General features: G+C 44.0%; 1 protein-coding gene across 5 annotated transcripts in view; it reads right to left on the minus strand.

Annotated features, from left to right (window-relative positions):
- The window catches only part of SLC6A6 (solute carrier family 6 member 6), a 135,296-nt gene extending 111,214 nt beyond the window's left edge, over positions 1–24,082 (minus strand). Inside the window, exons 1-2 of one of the 5 annotated variants that reach the window (XM_020981135.2) lie at positions 23,787–24,082; positions 7,331–7,371 (exon numbers count right to left, since the gene is read on the minus strand). The gene's annotated coding sequence lies outside the window, so the exon portion shown is untranslated. Of the gene's footprint in view, positions 1–7,330; positions 7,372–7,516; positions 7,692–9,140; positions 9,245–23,731 lie in introns of those variants that run through there. The other 4 variants (XM_020981132.2, XM_020981133.2, XM_020981134.2 and 1 more) reach the window with 4 other exon arrangements.
- Between the last annotated feature and the right edge of the window lie 1,324 nt (positions 24,083–25,406).

The following is a 25,406-nucleotide window of genomic DNA, read 5'->3' on the forward strand; positions in this document are numbered from 1 at the left end:
CACATTGGCACTTAGAACTAGATTCTCCAGTAACTAAAACTCTTGCCAAGCTCATATTGTTCTCCAGCACATTCACGGCAGTCCACTCTATAATAAATAGTGGTATCACAAGATGGCGCTATGTTTCAGCTCAGGAGGCTGTGGGGTCTGGTCTGGTGTGGTTTTGCGTAGTGAGAAAAGCAGGCAGGATCCCTGGACTCTTAGAGTTGGAAGAGACCTCAGACAACATCTAGTCCAGGGATTCTGAGCCTTATTTTTGTCATGGACCCCTTTGGCAATGTCTGGGGAAGCCTGTAGGCTCCTCAGAATTATGTTTGTAAACATATAAAACAAAATACAGAGGATTACAAAGGAAACCAATTATACTGAAACAGTCATTAGAAAGAAAGAAGGAGAGACAGAGAGAGACAGAGAGAGCTCAAGGACCCAAGGTCTTTATTTTAGTCCATTTCCTTCACTTTATATCAGAGGAAACTGAGGCCCAGAGTGCTTAACTGACTACCAGAGTCACACAGCTATTAAATGTCTAAGACAGGATTCGAACCTGAGTTTTCTTGACTCTCAGTCAGCAGTCTTTTTACGAGGCCTGGCCCCAACATAGTGTGACCTTAGGCAAGTCATTTCCCTCAGTTTCTTCAGCTATAAAGATGGAAATAATGACTTTCACTGCCTACTTCATAGGGTCATTAGGACGGTATTTTACAAACTGCAGTTCAGTTAGATAGATGAAAACCATTTGGTTATTATTAACTGTTTAGAGTCTGCCAAAGGACTTTTGAATGATGAACATTCTTTTAAAAAAGTAGTCAATATGCATTACATACGAGATGCTTTTTCTTCACAGGCATTAAGAAGTAGGTCTTCTTTGGCAGATAGACACAAAGAGATGGAGGACAGGAAAGCACCGAGATGTCCCTTAGGCAGGAGGAACTTTTGCATGGCAGAGGACCCACATACCCCAAGCCTCAGCAAGAGATCAGAGCCCCAACTCTTTTAGTCGCCATAGCAACCCTGAAGAAAAGTCATGAGATGCAGGGATGGAAATGAAGGGATGAAGAATCAAGAAGAAAAGAAAAGGTTAAGTGCACCAGTTTTGACTTCAGTCCAAGGAGTTCCATCAGGGAACCATTCCAGATCCCATTTCCTACCAGACCTATCCTCATGGGGCCACTCTGTTGCTCTAGGGCTAAGAGCAAGGGCCAGACTTAGAAAGGTTTTCACCCATTTATAGAGCCCTCAATGATTTACAATGTGTTTAACACAGCTTGTGTCATATGAACCTCACAATAAACCCTATGACATAGGTATTATTACCCCAATTTTGCAGTTGGAGATATAGAAGCTTCAAGAAATTGTTTGCTTGCCCTAAGGGCACACAGTTAATAAGTGACAAAGCCAGGATTCAAGACGAGGGCTTCGAAGGCATTAGCATCAATTTTAGGAAAAATTCACCTAAATCAAGCAGCTCTTGACAGAGCCAAGATTTGAAGCTGGATAAGAGACAAGTAACAATTACTGGGAAAATGGACACATCCAACAGCTCCCACCCATCCCCCTGGTCACTGTGCCTAATGTGCAACCCAGGCAATAGCGAAGAATACAGGCACATGCAGAAAGGCCACCAATAGACTAGACCACCTTTTGCCATGGCACAAAATACGAACTGCAGGCAACAAGAGGGGATCAGATGCTAATAAATAATACATCTAACCAGAGAAAATCAGCAGCACAACTACAGACAGTAGGGGCCTTGAGGTGGCACCCCAGGGATCCATGGAAGGCCTGGGCAGCAGCTGACTCAACAGAAGCTCACAGTCTGACATGCCTGGGAGAATCTCTGCCTTTCATTACTTCTCCTAGGAACTCTGGAGAGAAATCAGGAGACAAGAGACTCTGATCAGCCCTGGTCTTCAGAACCTGTTTCCCTCAGGGAAGCAAGAGGGCAGGAACAGGAAGGAGGAAAATGGCAAAAATAAGGAAGGCAAGTCAAAGCCAAGAGGGTACAAGGTGGAGGAGAAACCAAGAGAGGTAAATTAATTAGTAGAGGAAAGGGTCAAAGGGAACAGGATTACACAATCGAAGTACGCACATAGATGAAGGGGAGGGCAGGAACTGATCAAATGATAGGACAAGAAGTAATATTTTGAAGCTAGAGATAAGGGGGAGAGAGAGAGAGGAGGGGAAGAGAGGGGAAGAGAAAGAGGGGGAGGGGAGAAGGGAGAGAGTAGAGGGGGAGAGAGAGGTGGGAAGGAACAGAGGCAGGGGCAGAGATGGAAAGGAAGAGAGACTGAAGGGACAGTAGGAAAGTTGTTCAGAGTTTAGCCACTGAAGGAAAACCAGCCACGAAGCTCTGACTGTGGGCACCATAAGAGGATAATAAAAGAATTCACAGAAATGATCTAATACTAGTTATCCAAAAGCCAAGAGACATTTTAGCTCATACTAGGTTGTCCCTGGTAATCTTAGTAATGATAGCATCTCTTGGAAGATAAGTTACTTTGAGACTCATAAGCAAGATGGAAGATGGGTTTTCACGGTTGGAAAACCCTCAGTATTTAATAGTTCACCGGAGTAAGACCTAAGAGGTTTAGCTGTCTAGTACTGAATGTATGTCTCTTGTGGATGAGGATTCTTTTCTTGTCCCAGTCTTTGTATCCCCAGCACTTATAAGAGTTGCTTGACACTTAGAAGATGCTCAGATAGACATCCCTGGTTTGGGTTCTAAGATCTAATCATCAGATGATCACTATAGTATCTGGATTACTTGGTTTACAGAGATGCTAGATTCTACAAACTAGGTGGATATTAGCATACATTTTAGCCCAAAAGGCAAGCCAAGGCAAAGCCCCTATTTCAACAGCTTCTGCATCCACTCCACCCTTATTTCAGCTTAAGTTCAACTAAAAAAAAATACCTAAGGTAACTACATAGCCATAAAACTTTATAACTGCAATGAAGACTTATGAGATTATCTAATCTGATCCTATAATTTTTTAACTAAATAACATGAGGCTCCCCAAAGACAAGAAATTCACTCAAGATGACACAGCAAGTTAATGAGAGACTATAAATCATAGAATTTCAAGCTCAAAAGGACCTTCGAGATCACCCAGCTCTACTTCTTCATTTTATGGGAGGAAATAGAAGTCCAGAGAAAAGTGATTTACCCAAGGTCACACAGCAAAGCCAAGACAAGAGCTCAAGTCTTATTTTATTGCCAATCTGGTGCTTTTTCCATGATACCACTCAACATCCTACATTGTACTTCATTCAAGTGAAGGAAAGAACCAAATCGGTCAGAACCAAACAGGAACTAATGGACTCTTTTTCGCTCCATGAAAAATGGGTGTGTACACTCACAAGGTTAACTCTTCAAAGAGCTAATGATAAATCCACTAGCCAATCACAACTTGTGATTCCTTCTCATTAAGGATGGGAAGGAAGAGGCTGTTTCTTCATGGGAGAGTGGCACAAATGGAAAATAATTCACTGTAGGAATTAAAATGATATTAGTTCTCTCCTGGATTCTTACTTTGTTTTGCCTTATCACATTCGACTTTTCATTCATTATATGTACTTGTGCTCATCCTATACACCCTCCCAAGTAGATGATAAACTCCTTGAGGGCAGAGTCTATATTGTTTTTCATGTTTGTATTCCCCAGGAATTGTATATTATACAAGAGACACTTCATAAATGCTTGTTAGATTGAACTGCTGAGATGGCCCCCCATAAGTGGTTCCTCCTCAGCAGTAGCAGCTAAGGAATGCTATTTCAATGGGTATTACCAGAGGTTTATAGTATGGTGTCAAGAACACTCAATGTAGAATGAGATGCAAAATGGAATATGGCTTTGAACCCTGGCTCTGCCACTTACTAGTTGCTTGACTCTGGGTATGTCACTTTAGTTTCCTGGGCCTCAGTTTCCCCATCTGCAAAATGAAGGGACTGGACTATAACCTTTGAGGTTCTTTCTGGTTTCTCAGTCCCTTTCCTCTTTTTCTCCTCATCTCTAATCCTATGGACCTTTAAAAAGACAAAAGAGTGTCAGATAGGAAGGAAAAATGTAACAAGTGTAGGACGTGACAACGCTCCCCAAATTTTGCAACCTTGGAGTCTTTCCTGCAACATCAGGGAAGGATGCTGTGAAATCTTCAGCATGTTCAGTTTGGAGAGTGGGGACTTCTGGGTTTAGGAGCTCACATTGCTATGAAGTCCTGTTCTGACAGTCAGCAGAATGAACTCACGCCTTTCCGGGAGTTCACAGAGCTAAGAAGCTTCTCTCTTCTGAGAGGTTACACTCTTGAGACTTGGGAGTTTCTGAAAGCCTTATTTCCTTCAGCTTATCCTCCCCTTTACACACACACACACACACACACACTGCACATGTGTGTACACACATGTGCATATCTAAATACACATGTACATATACACATAGATATACACACAAGTGCATACACACATGTATATGCACACAAGGTACTTACACATACATGTGTACTTATACATGTGTGCACACAATACACATGTACATATACATACAAGTGTGTGTATATATGTGCATATACATGCATGTATACATACACATGCACGTGCGTGCACACTCACACACTATACACTGGGAATAGCTTGCTACCCTACAGATATATCCAATCTGACCCTGTCCATTCTTTCCAGAAGACAGGAAAATAAAGGCAGGCTCAGTGTTTGTCTTACGTCTCTCCTATGCATTGCTTTAAAAAATCTGAGATCTCACAAAAGGGGAAAGAAGCATATCTTCCCTCCCCAACTGCAACCCCTCCACACCTTCTGCTTCATTTGCCGCAAACACCTTTGTGTCAAATACATTGAAACTTCATTTAGACTTTTGAAACAGGTCATACAAGTATATATAAAACAAATTTTAAAAGAATAAATACAAATAAATAAATAAATACTTGTTGAATTGGATTAGACTGGGATGGGTTCCCCTGAAGGGGCTCATGCTTGAATACTTCACCTCCTAAAGTTGGTTGTGTCTGTAGAGTTGATACTCACCTTAATTATCCCAGGTACCAGATAAAGTTTTTCTGGGTAGCAAATAGGACTAGAAAGTCATGTGACTATTAAAAAAAACTAAACGCCCTAGATCTTATAACAGAGCCACATTAATGGTACCTCCTCTTTCCCCCACCCCCCCTTAAAGGAATCTACATACTGCTTGCTTTTGCTCAAAGCATGTTTAGAATTCCCCTTTAGAAAACAATCGCCCAGAATCTATTGTTACAAGTGTGGGTGTGTCATAGACAGGAAACTTTTTAAGGGTATATATATTGAACTAGACGGGCCTCTCAGGTCCCTTCCAGCCCTGAGATATTGTGATTTTTCAGAATCTCTGTCCCTTGATGGTGGTGGTGGTGTTTCAGTCATGTCCTACTCTTCATGATTCCATCTGGGGTTTTCTTGGCAAAGATACTGGAGTGGCTTGCCATTTCCTTCTCCAGCTCATTTTATAGATGGGGAAATAGGCAAACAGGGTTAGGTAACTTGTGCAGTCACACAGCTAGTAAGTGGCTGAGGTCAGATTCTAAATCTACAGAATATATTGGAGTAAAAAGACGTGCATTCAAACGCTGCTTTTGCTATTTAACACCTGTGTATCATCAGACAAGTCACAACTGATCTGGGCATGATATCCTTAACTAGAAAATGAGGGTGTCAGACCAGATGTCCTTTCCGGCCACATCAAGCTTAAAGTTGATGATTTTCTGGCTGGGTAATCTTTAAGGTCCCAACTAGCTCTCACATCTATGCTCTACAGTTCTTGTCTGGACCTGGGCTCTCTTCTAACTTTGGGGGGAAAAGAAATGCCCTCAAGAAAACAACAGGTTGCTTTGTTTGGCTTCCACAAAACTACCAGCTGAAGAAGTAGGGGCTGATGGGGTCTGTTAACACAACCATCTTTTATGTAAAACCAGAAAGCGACAACATTCCAGTTCCACAATATTAAACGCGCTTGTTACAACTGAGCTATTTTCTTCTTGCTACATATTAACCAGTGAAGTTGCTACACCAATATCATATAACTGTAATATAAGGATGTAAGTTCTTCAGCCCCGAGAGGGGGGTGGGGGGGATTCACTACATACAGATGCATGGATTTAAGGGATTTAGACTGCAACAGTAGCTTTTCCAAGCCAACAACAGAATTCAGGTTTAAACGCCATGCCAAGGAGGTCCAGGGCCACAAACAACACAGGTATTTTCTACACTGTTGTATTTCCACTGACAGGACCTTTTAAGTGTTTGTTCAATGCAGAGAGAGACCAAAGCAGAATTGAGTACCAGATTAAATTGGAGGCCAGCCATTCAAAGAAAAGGTGGGACTGTGTCACAGGTCTGAAGGATACTCTTCTTCTCTTCACACTTAAACCTGAAAATACACAATGCTAAGTGGACTTAATCTCCCAATTCAAGGGACATCCACCATAGGCTTCATAATTCTCACAGAATTTCAGAACTTGAAGAGACCTTGTAGCATAGAATGTCAGAGTCGACTCAGATCACTAAGCATTTATTGTTGTCGTTGTTGAATCATTTCGGTAGCATCTGACTCTCTGTGACCCCGTTTGGGGTTTTCTTCACAAAGATACTACACTGGTTTGCCATTTCCTTCTCCAGCTTATTTCACAGATGAGGAAACTGAGGCAAACCTGGGTTAAGTGACTTGCCCAGGGTCACACAGCTAGTAGGTATCTGAGGCTAGATTTGAACCCAGTTCTTTCTGACTTTCTGGCCAGAGCTCTATCCACTGAGCCACCTAGCTGCCTCAAGTATTTAATAAGCATCCACTGTGTTCCCAGGCACTGTGCCAAGTGCTAGGGCTACAAAGAAAGCCAAAGTTCCTGCTCAACATGCATCAACTCTATATTAAAAAAAAAAAAAAACACGTACAGGAAATATTGGAGGTAATTCTCAGGGGGAAGGTGTTATCGTTGAGGAAGGTGGTGGAGCAGATTGAGTGTGTAAGTTACTTGACAAATGTGTGTTAAGACACCAACACCCATCATTCTTTGTAGTCACAGTTGCCCAGAGAGTTGAAGGAAAGCCAGGATCAGACGGTCCCAGTTACCTTCAATGGTAGTGTACATGATCCAGCTTTCCTGCAGAACTTGCTACTCTGCATCATGGAGACAAAAGTTCAAGCAAAAGGCTGTCTCATTGCCCAGCACATTTTTTCATCATTTGGGAAAGGGTGGGAAATAATTGTTTTGCCGTTGAACAAACACGGAAAAACCCTGTCACAAACTTGCAAAAAGTCATACAAAAACCAAAGAAAAATGGTACTCACATTTAGAAGTCTCTTCAAAATGGGTATTTTTCTTTTTCTTCCTATTGCAAGAGAGGAAACAGAAAGAAGAAATAGGAGAGAAAAAAAAGATGCTGTCAGGATAATTCTACACATGTGATGTGTGTAATCACCAGCCATGTGATCCACCCCTTTTTCTGTACAATGTGTTCACACTAAGAAACTTACCAGGATCCTGGGAATTAGTGCCCCACATAAACTGGGCAATGTACATCAGTCATCCTCCTGTCTTATGGGCTGCAGACTGTCCCAGAAGTTGTGCCAAGACTTGGAAAGCAGGCTAATTACAGCAAAAATATGTTCTTGCTGGGACCAAAATGAAACACCAAGGCAGCCCTTACTTGCAATATTAGATGAGGAAAGGAGTCTTTAATTGCTTTCAAATTTGTGAACTCACAGCTTCTGGACTCCATTTCACCCAGATGCCCTGGTACTCAGCCCTAAGCACCCAAAGATTCATTTCTGAATCAGTCAACTAGCTTTTAATAAGGACTAACCTACTAAGTGCTAGGCACAGTGCTAAGTGCTCTGAATGCAAAGAAAGAGAAAAGACAGTCCCTGCCCTCAAGGAGTTTATAGTCTAAAGTGGGGGGAGTGCTGGGATACCCAATGTCACATCATTCGCAACCACCTCTCCTTCAGAGATGGTCTTACCTAGGCAGACTAGGTAGCCACTTCCACAAGTGTGACTCCAAAAATGCAGGACAAAAGATCCCCCTTTCCAGAATACCCACCCCACTGACTATCATTCCACACACAACACTCTTCCTTGGGGGTGGGGAGGTCTTTTGTTGTTGGGTGGGCTTTCCTATTTGAGCCTTGGTCTCCTTACCACACCCAAGCGAGTGCTACAGCCATTTCAGGCCTGACTCCACTGATGACAGGCACCGGAGTTTTGACCTGTTGTTTCTGACTTGGGCCAGTCTGCTCCTCCTCCAGGCAGTTTGGTTCCATCCCATCCACCTCCACCCACCCATGCCCCATATTGGGACCAGACCTAGTGTAGCCACCGGATGGACTTTAACCCTGCAGAAGCTTAAAACTACTGAATTTAAATGGTCTTCCAGCCTCAGCCTCAGTCTCCTCCAGTAGCAGCATCTACCAGTATCACTACCTACCCAACCATTTCAATGCATCTTAAAAGCTTTCTCAGTATTTAAAGTCTTCTAGGAAAATATTTTGGCTAGAACTGTGAATTCATCAGCAAACTCCTAAAGCAAATGAGCAGCATCTTTTCTGCAATCCTGAGCATTGCCAAGGGCATTGAGAGATTAAGAGACTTGTCCAGGGTCTCATAGCCAATAAGTCTCAGAGATAGGATTTGAACTCCATTTTTCCTAACTCAAAAGCTAACTTTCTATCCATTGCACTGTATTGTCCATGGAGAAAAATGTAATTTAAATAATGTAAATAATTATTGGATTAAATAATTAGGGTTGAAAGGAACCTTACAGATGTAAAAACCCAATTTCTAACCCCTCCTCCAGCCCCTACCATTGCAGATATAAAAGAACTGAGGCCCAGACCAAGAAGCAGCCTGACTAGCCTCATACAGCTAGTGAGCAGCAGATATGGGGCTAGAAGCCAGGTCTCCTGACTCTCAGACCAGGACTCTTCCTAGTATATCACATCACTTTTGAAGAAATCATACCAATGAGCCTTTATCAACCGCTACCTTAGCATGAAAGAGAAAGAATGGAGCATAAACTGAGAAAGTAAGAGTAGGAAAGGGTGAAGAATAAAGAGGAATGAGAAGGGGGGTGGGGGAAGAGAGTTAGGAACGGAACCTCACCAACTTCCCTAGCTTAGCTTCCGGCCTTATTGACATCTGTCTGCTTCCTCCTCTCCAAGCCACAGAGACCAAAACATAAGCCCTTTGCGCCCAAGAGCCACGTACTTCCTCACAAGAGACTCAAAAAGGCAGTGTCCCCAAACATGTTAGACAACCAATAACACCCTACTTCTACCTGGGAACTGATTCAGGGAACCAATGATTCATGGCAGAAATCACCCTACACTGTTCAAACACCATTCCGGATCACATCCCTAGAGGCCATTGACATACTGACATTGGTTACTTGGCAAAAGCCAATAGCCCCAAAGTATACAGCTGGTTCAACATGCCAGAGGTTGAAAGTGGCTTTGGATCCTGTCTTACCCTACAAGCAACTTCCCCTGCATCGATATTTTCATAGGCAACAAAACAGGAGTGTGATTGCTGTGTTAGTGGAGAAAGCACACTAGGATTGGACTCAGAAAAACTAAGTCTGTATCCCAGCTTCAGTACTGACTAGATGAGTGAAAACTGGACAAGCCATTCTGCCTCTGGGAGGCTCAGTTTCCCCTTGTAAATTGAGGTAAATATTAATGTTGACACTGCTTATGTCACGGTGGTTGTGAGAAAAGTGCTTTCTAAGACTTGGAGAGCTATGTAAGTATGAATTATTGCTGTGAAGCTCAAATGAGATAAAAAACAGACCACTTAGCAAACTTTAAGACATTCTTCGAAAGATACAGACATGGTCTATGTCTAGATCGTTAACTCCTTGAAGGCTGGAATGCTCTTGTTATTTAAGCTTTGTATCTATTTCTAGTCCAAGGCTGTACTGTATATACAGAAGGTATTTAATAAATGTCTGCCAATTTGTATTTGGATTAGGAATCAAGTTAAAACAGACCCAAGTTGCTTCCTTTCCCTGACCCAAAATGAATGAACTGGACTAGATAACTTTGACTGAGTGTCCCTGTGCCTCTGAGGTCCCTGACTTCAGGCATAATGCACAATGCAATCATTAGGAATCCCTCCCCCCCCCCCATTACACTGCCAATATGTCCAAACATTTAGCCCTTCCTCCTGGCTTCGAAAAGAATGGCATGTGTAAAAAGACAGGTCACCAGAGGGAACTACAACTGTTTTAACCTAGGTCCTGGATATGGGATTACTATCATGGGACTTCTAGGGCATTTTTTCCTCCAAATGACTCTCGAATTGGGTCAGGCACATCACTGTGATTTTCTGCCACACTTCTGCATATGTAAATTATGCAGATTCTGGGTTAACTCAACTGCTTCTGTTCTTTATTGTCAGTTATAACTCATGGCCGATTCTCTGATTGTGGATGAACCTGAGGACTCTTTCTCAGACCCTCTTCTCTTCTCTATCTAAACTTATTTTCGTTGATGTCATCGCTCTCATGAATTAAAACTGTCCCCTCGATGTAGATGATCCTCCTTCTTGAGTTCTCATCCTGAAACACCAAGTCTTTGCTGGACACTCCTTATGGGCATCTCCAACTCAACTTGGCCAAAAGGAAATTCATTAAGCTTTCTCTCCCCCAACCCCAGGCTTACTCATCTTCCTAAATTCCCCGATTCTGTCAAGGCCACATGACCATCCTTCCAATCATCCCCTTCAAAAACTTAAAGCCATCCACAACTCAACCCTCTCCCTCATGTTTCCCCATCTAATAAGTGGGCAAGTTTTCTCTTCACTCACATAACCACCAACCTAGTTCAGACCTTCATCAACTCTCACATGGCCTCCAGCAATAGTACAGGCCTAGCCATGCCAACCCCCCAAAAGCTTCAGCAGCCCCGAAATTGCCTCCAGGATAAAATGTAAACTCTTTTATCTGACATTCAAAGCACTTCACTTTGATAAACACCAACCAATCTCTCCAGACTGACCACCCACCCCACCCCTATGCCCAGGATGCTCTTGCCTCTTTACCTCTTCCTCTTGGAATCCTTAGCTCCCTGCTTGGCTCAGCTCAGTAGCTGCCTCCTTCAGAAGGTCTTTCCAGATTCTCTAAATTATTCGTGTTTTTCCCACCCCAACTAACCTGAAGTCAGGAAGTCTCAAGTTCAAATTCAGTCTTAGACACTGTGTGACCCTGGGCAAGTTACTTAACCTCTGTTGGACTCAGTTTCCTTATCTATAAAATGAAGATAATAATTACCTACCTCCCAGGGTTGATGTACAGTTCAAATGAGATAATACTTAAAAGAACTTAAAGCATTATATAAATGCTAGCTATTATGATTATGTGCATATATATTGTATCTCCAATAGAAGTAAGCTCACATAAAGTCAGACTTTTTGTCTTTCTACCCACAAAGCCATGTGTAGGATCTTACACACAGGAAGCATTTGATACATGTTTGGTGATTGAACTGAACAGAACTGAAATGAATTGGAAGTTGGCTCCCTGTGGACAGCGGCTGCTCCAGAAAGAAGAGGATAAACACCATCCCTACACACCCCAGACCTCAAACCCAGAATAATTATGTGCTTGTGGCTAGCCAGAGGTCAACTCCAATATCTCCCTGCCTTTGATTTACATCTGATTTGGCCTCTTTGGAAGTCTTTTTAAGACCTCCAGCTGTACTATGTAAATTTCTCAATGGGAAGATGCTTTCCAACTCCCTCTCCTCTCTCCAGCACAATGTGTAGCCAGCCAAGACAAAGAGAAAGGGGAAGGAGCAGAGAGTTACAGGTCATAAATGTAATGAAATTCTATCTCTGCTGATGCTGTCATTCAGGGGAAGTGGGGGTGGGGGTGGAGAATGAACCACTCTCCCCCCCCAAAAAAGATAAATCGTGGTTGGCCTTCCATCCAAAACTAAGAACCTGTAGGTTTAAGAAATAAAAAACATAATGAAATACTCATTACTCGGCAACATTGCTGCAATGGGGGTTTCTAACTCTGATGAAACAAAATGATAAAGAATGAAGCCCTGTATACACTTAGAGATTGGTAGTGACATAACTGGACGTAGGATCATCACTGGGGAGCTACAAAGGGGTCTCAGCAGTCATGTAATCCAGTCCTCCTCATTTGACAGATAGGGAAACTGAGACCCACAAAGATGAAGTGACTTGCCCGAAACCACACATGTAGTAAACACTGGAAGGGGAATTAAAACCCAGATCTTTGACTCTGGAGATTCAGTGCCTTGCCACTATAAGACAAGCAGACATGTATACACACACACACACACACACACACACACACACACACACACACACACACATACATATACACACATATATATACACACATATGTATACATATGCATATACATATACGTGTGTGTGTGTGTGTGTGTGTGTGTTGTGATTGTCTCCTCCTCCCCACATTTGCACTTTAGAAAAAACTTGGTGAGGAAGGCAGGGCAGATGAGGAGGAAACCAGCTCAGTATGAATTCTAGTCCACATTAGGTCTCAAGATTGAGAGCTAAAAGAGAACCATGAGATCATTGGGTGTAATCCCCACCATCTTTCCATTTTTCAGATGAGGAAAACTAAGGCCCCAAAAGGGTCAATGACTCATCCAGGATCCCAGAAGTAATAAACACTAGAGCCAAATTTGAACCCATCTCAATTCCAAATCCAGTCCTCTGGATATACTACCCCACCATGCTCCCTACACCACAATGTCTCTCTCAAGAGAACACATTAAAAAAAAAACAAACCCATGTTCTCTATTTTGTGCCAGTTACCAAGGCAGCCCTATAAAGGGCACCCACTTTAATCTCTGATGCTTATTTCCATATTCAAGCATTTGATTCAATCAAACTGATGCCACAATTTTACTCATATATTTTGTAAGTTCAAAGAAACAAATTACTTTCTGTGAAGAACAATGAACCAGGTCCTGAAGTCCTTGGGTTCTGAACTTCAAAGTCTGAGCAGGAGCAGCCTGGTACAGCTTCAAAGGCTGTCAACCTTTCTAATACTCAAATGCTCATACCCTACTCTATCTCTCTGCATGTTCGAAGAAGCTAGCTGTGCATACAGAATGATTTTTCTTAGATCTAATGTGTTTAAAGCATTTCCCAAACCTTGGACTGGCCTTTGTGGAGTGTAACCTTGATCTGCACCCCCTAAAATAGGTGCAGGTCAGTGTTAAAAACGAATCACTTCAGCAGTGTTTGATCTTAAATTGGGGTCTAATTCCTATGGTCTTCGGGATATTGAAACCTGAGATTTTTTTTAAGGAATAAATTGTAGCTTTGCAAATTTTTTTTGTATCATTTTATCTCCTACATAGAAAATATCATTGCTTGAGGTAAATTTCTCTGATCCTCCCACAGCCTCCCTGTCCATCCCTTCCCCTACCCCAACACCAAATATCCTCTCTATGATCTCTTACAAAGCCTTGGCAGGACTAAGGAAACAGAGTAACATGTTGGAAAAAAGTATTGAGAAAAAAGTCAGGAGAAAAAGGTGCAAGTAATGGCTCAGCCTTGAATACAGTGGTATGCAAACCTCTCTGAGAAAGACACTTTCCTTCCTAGCTCCTCAGTTTCCCCATTTGTAAAATAGAGTGACTTTCTAGGTTTATTTATGAAATGACCACTATGAATTCTGTGAAAATTCCATATTCTCTTCTGTAATTGTTTCTTATGAATATCTTATTTCTTCTCCTACATTTACATTTTGAAAAAATCCTTGATAACAAAGCACAGTGTCCTTGTATATAACTAGTGCTTAGTTGTTATTTTTTTTAATCATTGAATGAGGTTTTTTTGTTTTGTTTTGTTTTGTTTTTTAGGAAGAAACTAGACTCTGGGATTGCCTGCCCTCTCTAGTGGGTGGTTTGTGTCAAACCTTAGTGTGACCTATAATACACTAATTTTCCTTTCAGAGAAATCATGTTTAAGGTAAAAGTAGCCTCACTGGATTTAGTGGTAAGGAACCTTGGAGATTAGTTACATTTTAGGAAACTGAGGTCCAAGAATAGACATGTTGGAGATTAGTTACATTTTGCAGAAGAGAAAACTAAAGTTCATGTAGGTTCTCAGGCTGAAAATCAAACTGACAGGGGGTGGCAAAATTAGGATTCAAATCCAGGTCTTCAGATTCCAAAGACAATCCTTTACCTCTGCATCACAATGCCTTTAATCAGCTTAATACTATTCAACTGGAATTTACACCAGGCTAGGTTACAAAAACCCATTCTATATTTAATCTTACCTAAACCAGAGATTTAGTACAGGTATCATTATCCCTATTTTATAGATGAAAATACAGAGGCATAATTTGAACCCAAGTCTTTTGGACCTGGAGTCTAGCACTCTGACCGCTACAAGATGCTCCAAGACACTCTGCAAGTGGTACAGATACTCAGAGCAGCCATGCTCTAGCCTCCACTGGTCATTTTCATAGAATGCTGAAATATCACTTGGTCACAAGTACTCTCCACTGGTCATTTTCATAGAATGCTGAAACATCACCTGGTTGGTAGTTGCCTTAGGTCTGATCTGGGATAGAAGGAGACTCAGAACAAGAGATGTCTCACCTCAATAATCGGCAGGATAGGAAGAGAATTATTGCAGTTATTAGGTGGAGAATTTAAGGAATAAGACTATTGTCCCATGTCAGTCTCCCCTTAGAGAATTCTGTTGTCTGTGAATTTATTTTTCCTAGAACTTGACTCAAGCTGGAGAGAATTACAAGGAGACCTGTAAGAAACCAATAAGGTTTCTGTCATGCTTGGGGGTCTGTCATTACCAAGATAGAGTCACTCTGATAGAAGTCCGGACCTGCAGCAGTCATGTAGGTCCTCATTACAAGATAGGGAAGGCAAGCTCTTCAGTATTGGTCCTGGCACTTTCATAAAATCTCTCTTTTTTCCAAGTGGCACTGAACCTTGAACTCCTCTGAAGTCCCCAGAAGAGGCCTCATTTTTCCTTTCAGACACTGACCAGGGTTCAAGAGGCAAAAATCTCAAGATCTTGCATGCATTTTTAGACCAGAAAGCAGGTTAAATATGTCCTGTATTTGGGGAAGTGAGAAAAGAACCTGCTGTTAATTAATTAATTTATTTGTTTGTTTGCTTATTTATTTAGTTATTTATTTTAATAATAGCTCCCACACATATCTGCCTAGTTAGTTCCCTAAAGAAGTCACTGTCAAATCTAATAAGATCAATAAATCATAGACCGTTGTCTAAGGTGCAAAGGTCCCTCAGAGGTTAACCAGCCCAACCCTCACATTTTTTCAGATAAGGAGAGGGGGGTAATGATTTGCCCAAAGTCACCCAGTTACTAATAGCTGGGATTAGAATTCAGGTCTAGGGATTGCTAATGCAAGCTAGTCTCCCATTTTTTTTCATGGCCTATTCTCATTCATGTTTATTTACCTAAGGGTTCCACTACAGTATTTGTCAATGATACTGGACAGGAAGAGGGACCCCGTAGACAACAGCATGCCAATGCTTGGCAAAGTTACTGAAGTGGCTTGCCACTCCCTTCTCCAGTGGAATAAGGCACACAAAGGTTAAGTGACTTACTTGCCTAAGGTCACATAGCTAGTAAGTATCTGAGCCTGGATTTGAACCTAGGTCTTCCTGACTCCAGGCCTGCCACTTATCTACTGTGCCACCTACCTGCCCCTCAATAGAGGTACTACGAAGTCCCTACTCTAATGCAAGTCAGCAACTTCTTGGTCACTTAGTAGTCTTCGAGAGCTTCCTGGGACACCTTACCCCAGATCACATAAGCCAATAGGCATCAGAAGCAGGATTTTTACTCCTAGTTCTTCCTATCTTCAAGGCTAACTCTCTGCTCACTAGACAGACTACAATGTCTTTTATATTCTAATTAAAAATGGATGTGAATGTTACCAATTTGAAATAATCCACACCCACCATGATGGGCAGAGTCAAAGAGGTATCCAGGCACTGGCTAGATCAAGAGTTAAACTTCTCACAGGTGCCCCCATAGCTCTGCTTTGCTCAGAAGTCAGGCCTCCTGGGTTCTAGTCTCTGCCCCTGCTCAACATAACCTTGAGGTGATGCAATGGTTTGAACAATCGAACATTTACAGGTCAATCCTGATCAGCAATCGGATTATGAGAGGCCAATCCGATTTGGTCATCTCAGCTGGGTTATTTTAGTCGTTCAGACTAGGGGCCTCCTAAGCTTGGTCACTCTGCAACACACCTACAAATCCTTGAAACTGTCAGGGAGAAGATAGAATGAGTGAGAGAGTGAGGAAAACAGCTGTTAGCACTGGGCCTCCAGATCACTGGGGTCAAAACATAAATAGAATCCCTCCAGGTCACTTATTAACTTAGAGAACCATAAATTAACATTATCTACATTATATTGTATTTTGTATTTATTTTGTCATTAAACATTTCCCAGTGACATTTTAATCTGCTTCACCCGCTGGCAGAGAGTCCTACACCTTTGCTTCTCATCATAGGAGCTCAAAGGGATCTTGGAGGTCATTGAGGCTCACCCCTTATCTTAACCAAGGTGAAGAGAATTAAGTGACTTGCACAAGGTGACACAGTTAGGATGTGGCAGGGCCAATACTGAATCCAGCACATCTACCCTCAGACACAGTGGTCTTCCACTATACAATGCTTTGTGGTAGATACTCCATAAATCATTGTTGACTGAAAAAAATTGGTCGAATTGGCAGCTCATTACGCCCTGTGCTATTTTTTCTCATATACAAAATAAAGACCCAAAATAAAGTCAAAGTTGGTGTCTAGATCATTTTATCTTCCCACAGACAAATGAATGTAAGCTCATTGAGGGCAAGGCAAGGATCCTCTCTTTTATCTTCGTATTTTTCCCTGGTGCCAAGCACAACACCTTGCACATGGTAGGCATTTAATAAATGTTTCTTGAATTTAATTACTACTTTTATGATCTAGAGCGAGCTGTTGAGTTGTATCGGCATGTCTGATTCTGTGACCCTGTGTGGGGTTTTCTTAGAAAGGGTACTGGAGTGGTTTGCCATTTCTTTCTCCACCTCATTTTACAAATGAGGAAACTGAGGCAAACAGGATGAAGTGACTTGCCCAAGGTCACACAGCTAGTAAGTGGATTTAAACTCATAAAGAGGAGTCTTCTTGATTCTAAGCCCAGCACTCTATCCACTGTACCAAGTTACTGTACTTTATTTCTGTGGTCTCTGTTTCCTCATCTGTAAAATAAAGAGTTGGACTCAAGGGCCTCTAAGAATCCTTCAAAATCCAGATCTGTGATCCTGTTGATTGAACTTCAGTGAGATGATCTTCCTTCAGTCTAGCTAGGTCCAAATTAGTCCAAATAATGAGTCTTGTGAAGTGATGGTATTATTCAGTCACACTGCATATTGCCATTGGGCTAGAAACACATAATTTTAGATGTCACATGATGAGAATTCAAATACAGAACCCAGCACCATATTCATTATTTGTACTAACGAGGGCCTGACTGTACCTTAAAGGTCTTGTCTTACTGGGAAAGGGGAGGGAGGAGAGAGATCGAGGCATAGAATATATTATACATACATATACATACATATATATATATAATATATAGAATAGAATATATGATAGATAGATAGATAGATAGATAGATAGATAGATAGATAGATAGATAGATAGATAGATATAGATACAGAATATAGAACTCTTCTATACCTGGGCTGATCTTAGGCTTAACAGATACCCAATTCCATTATCAAGCCTATATTCCAAGTCTTTCCAGCTTGCTAAATCCTGCTAGAACTTGAGTTCTATAGGCATAGCCTTTGACAGCTCACAGTAGTCACTTCTACCCAATAAAGAGCTGCTGGATGAAGTCCTCATTGGAAGTCCTGCAGTGATCAATCCAATGATTATTGATAGAAAAAAATGATGACCTCAAAGAATCAATGTCTTCTAAATTGTCAATGGGAGATAAATTGAATTTAATCCAGAATAGTGTTATTTATTCTAATTCTTTGAAAACTTGGAAGCTACATAATTGATTCAGGAAGTCTTTAGGCTGAAATGCATTCCTTACTATCAGACAATTCATACTGGAAAAGAGCCTAATAAATGTAATGGATGTTGGAAGGCTCTCTATTGCTTCTAAGACAGAATACATGCTGCTTAGCTTGGCATTTAAAGCCTTTCTTCATGTGCCTTACCCCCCTTCATGCACTGTCCATTTCAGCCAAACCAACAGACTTGCTCTTTGATGAACCTGACATTCCATTTCCTGGTCCCATGCTTATATATATAGAGAGAGAGAGACCAAACCATCTTGCAAATCTGGAATGCACTACCAGCTCACCACTAAGAATTCCCAGCTTCCTTTGAGGTTTGCCTTACATGTCGCCTATGGAAACCCTTTCTTGATTCCCCCCTTCCCCCACATGCTGGTGGTGATCACTCCCTCGTCATAATACCCTTATGTTTCTCTTGTACCTTATACAACTATTGTGTCCCTGCAGTAGAATGTGAAAAGCTCCGAGAGGGCAAAGACCTTTTAACGTTGTCATCATGGTATCCCCAGTGCCTCTAACAAGAGAGGTATTTAATTAATAATTGTTGAAGGCAGGTGGAGACTATAACCTCTATTAACGGGAATGTTGGATGAGCCAAAACACCCATCCCCAGCATGCCAGTGAACTGAAACGTGACTCTAGTGTTTCTTAAGAAACTTAAAAAGTGTGTGGGGTTTCCTTAAGCTAAACAGTAGCACTGAGTGGAAACAGAAGCATTGAATGTTAGAGTGAGAAGAGACTTTTGGGATTTCCTAATCTAGCCTCCCTCATTTGGAGGAAGTGAGATTTAAGAGAGGGGAAGTGACTTGCCTGAAGTCACCAAGGCAGCTACAGTGAAGGGGGAAGGGGGGTGGTCTAGTACTTGTGTCAGCTTACTCCCAGGGCTGCGTCTTCTCCTTTTCCCCAACCAATGTACAGACATATATCAGCCTGGCACAGATCAACAATCAGTCTTCCAAAGGGCAGCCACAGAAACAGATAGGCAGGGGAAAATAAAGGTCCTACTTCCGGGTAGCCATAATTCACCTCAGGTACTTTAGCCTTGTAACTCCTGCCTAAAATCAAAAGGAACTAGGAAGTTAATTAACTCTGCAACTCTTAAAATGCATGTTTGGAGCCTGCCCCTGGGTAGAAAAGACGTCAGGGGAGGTCTAATGGCAGCTCATTATCATACTGAGTGCCTGCTACAAAGGACAAAGGGTAGGCAATGCCAGCTCCCACTATGGGCATGTGCCAGCCTGGCCACTTTTCTCATTAATCTGGAAATCCACACCTGGAACCCTCACGGAGTCTCGAATAGGACAGACGCAAATAAAGGCTTTCGAAAAGAAGAGCTGACAAACATTGCTGACTCAGCTGTTGCCGGAAAGAGCTGTTTTCACTGTTTGACTGTCTTCAGAGGGAAGTGACAGAAACTTGAGCTTTGTCAGTGTTGACAATTTCAGAGGACTGCCCCCAGAAAGCCTCCACTGACTCAGGCAAAAGATACTTTCTGCTTGTTTCAGACTCTTTTTCTTCCTCTAGAGAGGGGTTCACCTGAGGAACTCCAACCCCCCTCCTCCAAGTGTGGCATCAGTTTTCAAGTGGCAGATAAAGAACAGTACAATATGTGGAAGAGGCAAAGGGGCTCTCCAGAGGCCTCTCAACCTTTGACCCTTCCTTTTACTCAAGGTTTGGGCCAATTAAAATTGCCAGGTCACCTGGAGCAGAAAAGACCTGAGAGTACCTGGCCAAGACTGCCAATGAAGGAACTCTATCTGGGAATGAGGAAAATCCAGGAAAAGAACTCTTTATAAAACTGGTCTCTTAAGTTGTAGCTTTCCACTGACTACCTGTCTGACCTTGGCCAAGAGACTCCTTCCCTACTTTCCCTATAAGAACCTATAAGAGGCTTAATTTCCTAAGCAGAAAAAAAGGGGGAGGGGGAGACAACGTGGTACCATAAAAAGATCAGTAGCTCTAAAGTTGAGGGACAGTGGTTCAAATCCCACTTCTTGACATCAATTACCTGTGTGACTCTGGGCAAGTCATTTCTCTCCATCTGCCTAAGTTTCCTCATCAGTAAAATGAAGGGGCTGGAGTAAATAGATTCTTAAGACCCTTCGGATTCTAGTTCTAAGATTCTATGACTACATATTCTCTGAGGTTCCCACCAGCTCTGACATTCTATGCTCCTCATGATTTTGCCTATTTTGCATTTCTATGGTTTTTAAAAAATTCCTAAAAGGTAATCCCAATTCAGCTATTACGTCCTGACTACCAGAGTTAGCTAGCAGAGTTCCGCTAAAAGAATACTTGAAATGGTATTGGAAGGTCTGGACTTGAGTTTGGGCTCCTCCATTTACTAGCCGGGTGACCAAGGACAAATCAATTCCATTCTCTGAGCTCATCAATAAAAATGAGACTAATTAGTACCATGGCTAGATAGCAAAGCGGATAGAGTGCCAGACCTGGAGTCAGGAAGGCTCAACTTCATGACAAATCCAGCCTCAGACACTTACTAGATGTGTGACCCTGGGCAAGTCACTTTACCCTGTTTACCTCAGTTTCTTCATCTGTAAAATGAGCTGGAGAAGGAAATGGCAAAGCACTCAATATCTTTGCCAAGAAAACCCTCAAAGGGGCCGCCAAGAGTCAGATATGACTGAACAACTGTCTCCCAAACACAGGTCAATGTGGCCATGTGATGTTTCACACTAGGAAGTACTGATCCGAGAGTCAGGAAATCTAACTGCCACCAGTACCTTGTGTGACTTCGGGAAAATTATTTCCCTTTCTAGGCCTCAGTTTCTCCATCTGCAAATGAAGAGCACTGAACCAGATGACCTTTACTACTCTAACTTTCTATAAAACAGAACCACCTGCGCTCCCCAACCCAAAATCTCTGGGCTTCACACTATTAGACTCCTTAGGACACATTGGAGAAAAGCATAGATTTGGAAGCCAGAGGTCATTAGTTTGAATTCCAGTGGTCTGAGTAACTTAGACTTTCTGGGACAATTTCCTAATTTGAGGACCCTCCTGGCCTCTTCTAACTCCAGATCTTTGATCCTCTGGACATCAGTAGGTTCCTTCACACTCTGCCTCCAAGACCTCTCTGTTCCTGCTTCCTCATTTGTAAAAACTAAGAAGTTGGATTATTTGACCTCTAAAGTCCCTTCCACCTCCCCAAAAGATTCTAGTACATTTAATAAAATCATATTTCAGAAAATCCCTTGCTGTTCTTTTCAAAATGTTAATAGTGCTTTCCTTTCTATAACTCCTCCTCCTTCTCCCAGTTCTTCTTAAAACTAGAGATTTTTGCCTTTACGGACAAACTTCTGGGAGCATGAAAGAGCGGTGATGGCCAGCCTTTCCATAACGTTGGCTTTTCTGCCTATTAGGTATCCTGTAGTTAAGACAATTTCCAGTTACTGTCTGCAGCTATAACCAGAGAAAGCACCAACTGCCGGCCCCTTCCAGGATCCTACTGTTCTTCCTAGATCTGTCTAATTCACTCTTCTGTCTCAATAGACTCCAATAAAATTCCTTTATCCCCACCATCACCCACCAACCTCCTCCCTCACTTCTCTTAATGCCAAAGGAAGGCACTGGTTGCTAGGAGCTAGCCATGTTCCTCTCACAAAAATAAATCCCTCCTCCCCTGAGTTTCTCTAAAAGATCACCTTCCTAGTCACCATCCTTTGGGAGAATCCTTCTCCCAGAGTTTAATTTGCACACACACATTGCCAAAAGTTGTCCAGCTTAATGAATTCCAAATCTAGAAATACAAATCTGGACAGAAGATCACAACCCCAGCATATATGCCTGGAAATCCTGACATCGCAGTGTCTTGGGAGGTTTAATAAGCTGATGGGCACCGGGGCAGACACACACACACACACACACAAACCCTAAACTAGCAGAAATCTCAACTAGAATGGACAGATGGGCACAGGGCCTACAGGCTGGCATCGTTGGGGTTTTTTTCTTGATCCTTTTCCCATGATGCTTGTGAAGCATTTGGAGATGTCCACCTTGCCAAAGGGACTACTAGTACTACCAAAATAGCGCTTAAACCCGAGTGTCACCTCCCTCCTCCCTCCTCCTCCTCCTCCTCTTCTGCCCACTTCATTAATGCCTTCCTCCGGGGCAGCTGAGATAAAAGTCCATCGAGGTCCCCTTCTCCCTCCTTTTCTGACAACTGAAATCTCTCCAATGTCCGGGTGGGTTTATTCAAGCCCTCTTTCTACATTTAAGGATTGAACTGTGACCTCCTTAATTCTGTCACCCAGCACCCAGGCTGCTATTTGGAAAAAGAGACATCCAGGCTTAAACACGGACTACCATTTCACCTTGAAAAACAGAGGTGGGGAGGAGGAGGGAGGAGAAAGGAGGAGGGAAGAAAGAGGAAAGGGGTGTCGTCTCCAAGGAGCGACAGCCTCTTTTTATCTTCCCCAAAAGAGGAAACGATTATAGGTGAGTGGAGAGAGGCAGGTAGAGTTCTGGTCTGCGTAATTCATCTCTAATACACAGAAAGATAACTCCTTCCCACCTCCCTCCTCTGGCACTCGGACCCACGCTCCGTCTGATTCCCGGGGTCACAGACCTCGATTCTGGTCATCATCCTCAACATGTATGCATTCACCCGTGTGTCGGGATGAGGGGGTGGGGAGAGGGAGGTGCGGGCGCTAAGCGAGGCTCGCCAGTAAGAGCAGCCAGTGCTTCCGAGGCTCCGGGCTCGATGCTCCGAGATGCTTCCCTCCAGCACCACGTATCTCCTCACCCCGCCAACAGAGATGCAGGCGGGCAGAGCCTCCACTAAAGCCCCCCGTAAGAACACTGCAGGCTTCCTAGCCAAAAGGGAGCGAACCGAAGAGCCGTACTGGGGAGCAGGGGGGGGGTCTCTCCATACCAGAGCTAGAGGGCTGCCTCCCCACTCACCCACACATATCTCCCCGCCTTCTCCACACCGTTCCCCCCGCCAGCATCAAAAGGCATTTTTTTTAATTGCAATTTGCCAGGGAAACAAAAACACACACCACTCCCAGCTCTCCTCCCTCCCCGTCCTCCCCTCCTCTCGCCACCGCTTCCACCCCCAAACCTAAATGCAGACGAGCCTGGGCAGGGGGGAGGGGGATCAGGACCCATCTAGGCACCGGGTGCCAGGGGGAAGGGAGTTATCCTTCCTCAAGGGTGATCTGAAGAGCAGGGCGATGAAAAGGGTCTGCGGCAGACCGTTGGGAGGGGGGAAGGTGGGCTGGAGGGGGCGGGGGGCAGCGGAGGCGAATACCGGCGCCCAGGGCGCAAACCTAGCCCCACAAGCGGCGGTACCTAACCGGAGGGAGAGCGGAGGGAGCTGGAGGAAAGAGCCCGGTCGGGCTGCAGCGTGGCCTGCCCGTGGCCGTGGAGGGATGCGGGGCCGAGGCGGGCGGGGAGCTCTGCACCTCGGTCAGGGTCACAAAGCACGCTTCCGCGCACGCCGGAGCGCATACAGCTATTGTCTGGCTCGGCTTATTTTCCTTCCGAGCTGCCCGGGGAATAAGAGCCGTCCGTCCTGGGCTAGCTCCCAGGGTCGCTCTACTCGCACGTTAGCTCCCCGCGACCCCTCTGTGCTCCCTGCCTACCTTCCCTCGGCTCGTCCTCCCCGCGTCCCGGTTCCAGCAGCCGCGACAATGCTACCTGCCGCTGCAGCCGCCGCTGTGGCCGTAGCTGGTGCTGCCGCCGTCGCCGCTGCCGCCGTCGCCGCTGCCGCCGCTGCCGCCGTCGCCGCTGCCGCTGCTGCCCGCCGCTGCTTTTGTCAAGGAACCGGCGTCTGAGAGCGCTGGGTGCCTGGAGCGTGCGTCCTGCTCCGCGTCGCAGTCCAACTAGCCGGGCTGCGAGGGAGGAAACGGTAATTTATAAGCGGTTTCTTCCTGACCTCTCGTGTCTGTTGTCTAATGAGGGAGCATTTAGCATCACCCATCCTGCTGGGTGGAAAAATACCAGCTCGGCCTCTTCTTTGGGGAAGGGGCGGGGAATGTGCTGGGGTTGGGGGGGGGAGAGGGAGAGAGGGAGGGGCCAGGGTTCGGGCAACCCTCCCAGGCACACACGCGCGCACACAAGCACACACACAGGCGCAGGCAGGCACACACACACACACACACACACACACACACACACACGCACACACACACACCGCGATCGCTAGCTGTTTGCTCATACACACACTACACACACATACACACCACCACCGCCACCTCCGAGAGAAAAGCGGGCAGACGAAGGGGAGCTGACTAGGAGGTGTCTTTTTGCTGTGAACTCCAGGAAGAGCCTGCGACCAGGACTCCCCTCCCTCCCGGGGGGCAGCCTAGCCTAGGCCAGCCCTACCAGAGGAAGCAGCGGGGAAGAAGGGTCAGAGACAGCTGTCGGCCTAACAAGCGGTCGCTCCAATGTCTCTCTGTGCCAATAATCTTTCTGTGTCGGCCGGTCTTTCATTCTCTGCCTCTCCCTTATTCATTGTCTTTTCTCTCCATCTCTCATTCTAGCTCTCTCATTGTCTCCCTCATTCTGTCTCTCTCTCCCTCACTCTCAGTTTTCTCTGTCTCTCCCTCATTCTTTGTCTTTTCATTTTTGTATCATTCTAGCTCTCATTCTCTCTCATTGTTCTCTCTCTCTCTCTCTCTCTCTCTCTCTCTCTCTCTCTCTCTCATTCTTTCCTTCTGTGGCTCTGATATAGTCTGTCTTGGGAATTGTGTCCCCTGGGACAATAAAAGGAAAAACACATGCGCAGGAACAACACACACACACACACACACACACACACACACACACACACTCAAGCTTTCCTTAAATGCATTAAGTAAGGTAGGGAACCCCCTTCTCAAATGGAAAAAAGTGCTGAGCATCCATTATCCACAAACTGGGAGCATAATTTGAATTGAGTGATTAAAAGGACAAAGGCCAAGGACCACCCAGCCCTTACATGACAGCATCCTTGCCCAGGAAGATCTGGGGCTGAGAACTTGGAGAACTAACTAACCTAGAACTAGCTAATTATCATCGGTATGGCCTTAGGCAAGTAACTGAAAATTTTCCACCCTGAAGGTCCACATCTGTAGAACTAAGATCTTTTAGAGCCAGAAGAGGCCTCAGAGGCTCAGGGAAGTTCAGTGTCTCTTCCGTAGGCATACTGATAGTAAACATCAGAGGTGGGAACCCAGGTCCTCAGATTCCAGCATCAGTGTTCTTTCCATCTCACCATACTGTCTAACTTGGCCTACCTTGCAGGGAGAGTTTGAGGGAAAATTGATGCATTTCAGA

This window comes from Phascolarctos cinereus, unplaced genomic scaffold (assembly GCF_003287225.1).
Source record: "Phascolarctos cinereus isolate Bilbo 61053 unplaced genomic scaffold, phaCin_HiC Scaffold_4;HRSCAF=312, whole genome shotgun sequence".
NCBI classification, from domain to species: domain Eukaryota; kingdom Metazoa; phylum Chordata; class Mammalia; order Diprotodontia; family Phascolarctidae; genus Phascolarctos; species Phascolarctos cinereus.